The following is a 5,642-nucleotide window of genomic DNA, read 5'->3' on the forward strand; positions in this document are numbered from 1 at the left end:
ACACACATACAAACACACACACGCACACATACGTCTCTCTCTCTCTCTCTCTCTCTCTCTCTCTCTCTCTTTCTTTCTTTTGCTCTCTTTCTCTCTCTCTCTCTCTCTTTCTTTCTTTCGCTCTCTTTCTCTCTCTCTTTCTTTCTTTCCTTCTCTCTTTCTCTCTCTCTCTGCGTTGTATAACATTTATAGCATGCACCGTTACAGATCCTGCTGCTGGTATAAATTTTTGCATACAACAAACCGCAACGTTAGACGACCGTTGCGACAAATTATCACGATATTGACACGGATTTGGGTGCAACAGGTTGTATGCGTGTGTGGGTGCGTGTATAAGCGCGCGTGTGCTCGTGTGTGGCTACATTTGCTCTTGTGAGAATACAGTGTATCATCTCTAATGCTCCATGTGAACGGAAGATCATGGTACATACAGATCTATAATTATGGGTCCGGCAAAGTCGACGGCCAACTCGCAAGCAACGTGGAACTTGTCCGGTAGATACTCGCATAATCGGGACAAAGACTGCGCTATCGATTCGTTGTGAACGACTGATAGCTGCTCCAGTAATCCACCGACGACCGTGCAGGCTGCGATGCCGGGAAAAGATGCCGTAACAAAACGTTAACAATACATAACAGCGTTGATCCATCCATCGAATGTGTGATTCACGAGCAGCTAACCAATGTTGTGATGAGGGGTTCTAATAAACAATACTTGGTAACGAAGTGCCGCGAGGGGATGTATCGGCGTGCGCTCATTAAACGCGCGTTTAAACTGGTCTAGATTGGGCAAGCAGACGTAGCAATTACAGTATATATAGGAGCAAGAAATATCCATATATATATATGTATAACGAGGAGGATGTGGTAATTTTATTTAGGCGAAAGGGTCAACCTGGCAGTTGCTGAAACCGGGCAGCAGCTGTGGTAGCGCACGTTTGTCAGTTTTTAAATAGGTTTAATATATAATTGCAATTACAATATGGATGAGTAAGTGCTAAAGTATATTGCGACGTCTGGTAACATATAGAAATGATTGCATCGACGGGTTTTAGGCCAATCTGAGTGAAGAAAATTACAGTTACAACTGGCACACATATACGTACACGTGTGCTCTGTTCTTAAAAATCAATTCAACTATGCTTCCGACACGAAACAATTCCCGTGAATTACAGAAATAATATTTTTCCCAGGAAAAGTATGTACTTATTTTCTATATAGTAGCGAACACGTGTCAACTGTTCATAAGTGCAAAATAATAAATATTTGCGATTGTTGTGTGAAGTATAGTAAGCAAGTTAAAGCGCGTTCCCTAGCTATTCTACGTTCTATTGATAATATTAACCTAAATAAACTTGTGTACTTTGTTACCATAAATTATTTTTATGCGATCTCAAGGCTTTGTCGTATTTTATGAAGGAATAACAAAGGAAGTATACACATAAATGCGCAATATATTCGCTATAGGTCTGAGGTAGTGCGAAATTAAGCACCCTTTCATGCGCAAAACATCAATACGAGATGATTGGCTATGAATTGTTGCTGCACAAACGCAGGGATACGAGGTACGGTAGTACTGCAGTGGCGGTCGGCCAAGTGTCAATGACTTGCCGAACTTATCGTGATATATATACATGACCATGAATATGACCTACTCGCAATTAACTAACCGCTCTGTGAACTTTTTACTTTCACTATTACGTATAATCTGTAAGAATGTTAGGCGAAATCCTATAATCATCTCATATCTTACTTATAAATTATCGTAACCTTGATCATGTTAATATATTTATACTAATGTTTATATCTTATATTATCGTAATGTTTCTGAGTTTTCTTAATAGATTCGGTCGATCGGTCAGTGCGGCACTATCTATCGTCACCGCGCTATATCAAGCAATATATCATAATAACATTATAGTTCAGAAAATGTATTGTAATATAGCTTAACTTATACTATACGTATAACTATATAAAAAATGCACATCATATCTTATTATACAGATTATTATATAAATGTGTTAATGGTATATTTATACTTATACAGCTAATGCTAAAATTGTATCAAAAATAACATGTTACTTGCGCATTTCATTCCGCCGTCGATTCCTCTGCTTTCGACAACATTATTGTTGTTGATATTCGATAGGAAAGACGAAACGAATAACAGAGCAGTGAGAGACGCGGCCACAGATCTCATGGTCTGATGATTGTACTAATGATAACTTATCAAATAGACTTTGGCCGGTTGCTAATCTGTAGCACCGACAAGTAACGACAGACGCGCCCCCTAGTGTGCCGCACACAAAGGAAATGATTACTGTCACTGCCTAACCACTGTAGGTATTGTATATAACCAACTAATTATACGGCATTTGGTCGCCGCTGCCCACCGAAGGCCTGTCTATTTTTAAATTATATTCTACAGCCTTTAGGAATTATTATAATCTGTCTTGTATTTGAGTCACTGTGGCACAGGCATAATAATGACATTAAAATTGTGATTATTACACACAATTCTATATCGTTATAACAATCACGAATCTGAACGAGAACATAGACTAATGAGCGTTAGCTAACGTAAAAATGTAAACAACCAACGTAAAAAAATCACTCATGCCATGATATTGCTACGGAGTAGCTATGCCGTGACCAGGATTCGAACCTGGGTTATTGCGGCCACAACGCAAGGTACTAACCACTATACGATCACGGCTAGTGCAACTGAGCTGCTGCTAACATAGGCATGAAGTTAGTAGCACTGAAGTCTTAAAACGTCTTGTGAATGACGTCGTAGAATCGCCTCACAGACATCTAAACCGTAGCGATTATTGATATTCACACTTTCTTCTCATTTTCTTCCTCTCTTTCATACTTTCGCGTTCCAGGGCCTTTCCCTATCTGAATACTTGGCCTCTATGCGCCTATAATACACATTTGTTCGTATCTGGGACAACGAGAATGAGTGGGGAAAAAGAGGCAGCGAGAAAGAATGTTTACTCACACTTACACACATTATTTATACACACATATATATATATATATATAAACAAAGTCAAAGTATAGAATAAGTGTGTTTAAAAATTAATTGACTATTTAATGTAATTAAACAATTTAATTTAATTTAATTTAATTTTTTAAAAACCTTATTCTATAATTCTGACTTTGTTTTTATCTACATGGGTGTTCGTGTGTGACTTTATTTATATATATATATATATATAAGGATTCTTGAACATATGCGAAATACAAACATTCATACGCTTTACACGATATTAAACCTTCAATGTAATATATAAATTTTATTACATTATATATATATATATTCGGTCCTTTCGATAATTAGTAAAAGGGTTGATTGTAAGAATCTTGCAATATATTATATAATATAATCAGCATACTCTTCTTTTTACAAGCAACTGGAAAGCAAACTATAGACTATTATTATAAATTTGTAAATTAAATCTCATAACAATTCATCCTCGGTAAATGCGGGAATATCAACAATCAAGATTGCTATATTAAGTTATTAAGCTGTCGGTACATTGCATATGTGTCTAGTTCCGAGACTAAATAGCTTGATGTTGTTACAGTGACAACCACGCACCACAAAGCTAGCTGCTCAATATCCCACATGCGCATGCGCAGTCATCGTCAAATTGATTTTCCATAACAATAAGCTATACCCATATTCTAGCCATTCCCACGAACTGGTCAGGTGAAAACCATTAACACTGTCGCTATCGTTGGAGTAAGTTCGTCAGATTTTCTGATAATATTAAGAGTGAATTAAAGATAAATAAAAATGTATTCGCCCAACTGAATAAGGACTTAGGAACTTAACAAACACAACTAGATGGTTACCGAAATCATTGTCAACGTGGACACAGCAAAAACTTTGCGGGCCGTCGCTGCCAAGTATTGTTTTTAGAACATCCTATCGCAAAAAAGTGTTTGCCTATTATTACGCTGTTGATTCAGAAAGTGGAACAGACGAAGTAGACAGTAGAACTTCTCGGATATAAAGGGAAAATGTTTCAGGCTGTTGAACAAGGGTTTCAGGAAGTTCGAGACAGTAACGTAAAGCCCGCCGCACAAGCTGTGGAACTTGCTGCGCCAGCTTGGCACACCAAGTTCCACAGCGTTGTGCGGCGGGCTTAAGCAATTGTCTTCATACGTTTCAAGCTGCTAAACTCCAACGTTTGATTTAAATCCGTATCACACTGTACTGTACTGAGCTGAACTCTGCACTAATCGGTGTGATAAGACTATTGCGTATATCACACGAAAAGAATGATTAACTCTTAAGAGCGCAGCATTCGCCAATAAAAAATGCATTGCATCGAACACAGTAGAGAAAAACACATGACAATTTGTGATCATTTAGACGCGATCACGATTAGTTTCACTATAAAGCACTTAACTATCCGAGCGCATTGTGGCCAATAGTTCACAGTGAGTTTTCATTAAAGTCTGTTCACGTGAACACGCACCAGATTACTCGATCGTACGTTCTACGTACAATTTTATGACACGGCATGACTCGTTTCTCTATTCACTTGCATATATATACGACATCAAACGCGCATACAAGTTAGAAATTAATAGTTAGAGCCTTGCAAACCAGAGATTTGACAGCATATGTGTGTATACAGCGATCCACGTGATACAATTCGCTGTATACAGTGGTATATGCGAGACGTACCATAAATCCACCCTTGATCCCATATAATTACATGATGAAAACAGAAATATATATAAATGCAACATTTACATTACTATGAATAAGCAGTTCACAAAACTGCTAAAATTCCTGCTTCACATTAATCTTACTGTACTTCATTACTGTACAAATACAACAGCTTACAAGCATTTCTCACTGCTAATATGAAAAAAATATGCGTTTGAGTAACTCTAGCAGCAGAAGCAATATTTAAGCTAATAAACGTTCACATTAATTTGAGGGAGAAAATTGTTGGGCATAATTAACGAATAGGTGGCATTACAAAAATATAAATCTTCGAAAAACATCATTGGCTATGAATAGCTGTTTGAAACATGATTAAGGTACAAATCCAATGAGTGTGATTTAAGCGTACATGCATGCGTATGTGGGTAAGTATAAAATAAATGTAGCAGATCGTTACAACATATAAGAAGGCAATGCAAAGTAATTATGGATCAAGCAAGTTACCATTACATACGGGGACGAGTTGAGAGAAGTAAAAAAAACAATTAATAGAATTAGCATAAATTAAAAAAAACAATTACTTAAAAATGTATTCTGACATTACTAATAAAAAGACACCGATTCTTGCATATCGTGTAGGAATTACATGAACATATCAAGTTATACATTTAATGCAGCATGGGTCTATGAACAGTTGATGTACTAAAGCTAAAGTTACAGTTTCTAACCCATTACTAGGAGCTGCCTACAATACCTACATTCTTCACTGCGACGACTTTACAGTTCACATATTTAGGGAGTGTGAAGAACACAAAATCTGTAAATAGATTAGGCGTGGGAAAAAGCATTTTGAATGGGAGTTCCCTGAATATATACATACTTTGTATATATATATATATGTATATATATATATATATATATATATATATATATATATATATATATATATATA

General features: G+C 36.5%; 1 long non-coding RNA gene and 1 other non-coding gene across 2 annotated transcripts in view; both read right to left on the reverse strand.

Annotated features, from left to right (window-relative positions):
• Window positions 1–506, reverse strand: part of LOC106808736 — an 18,487-nt gene extending 17,981 nt beyond the window's left edge. Inside the window, exon 1 of the long non-coding RNA XR_001393806.1 lies at window positions 432–506. This is a non-coding gene — a long non-coding RNA (uncharacterized LOC106808736). The remainder of the gene's footprint in view (window positions 1–431) is intronic.
• Window positions 507–2,644: 2,138 nt separating this feature from the next.
• Trnah-gug lies at window positions 2,645–2,716 on the reverse strand. The gene has a single exon. It is a non-coding gene; the product is annotated as a tRNA-His (tRNA).
• Between the last annotated feature and the right edge of the window lie 2,926 nt (window positions 2,717–5,642).

Source organism: Priapulus caudatus, unplaced genomic scaffold (assembly GCF_000485595.1).
Source record: "Priapulus caudatus unplaced genomic scaffold, Priapulus_caudatus-5.0.1 Scaffold300, whole genome shotgun sequence".
NCBI classification, from domain to species: Eukaryota; Metazoa; Priapulida; class Priapulimorpha; order Priapulimorphida; family Priapulidae; genus Priapulus; species Priapulus caudatus.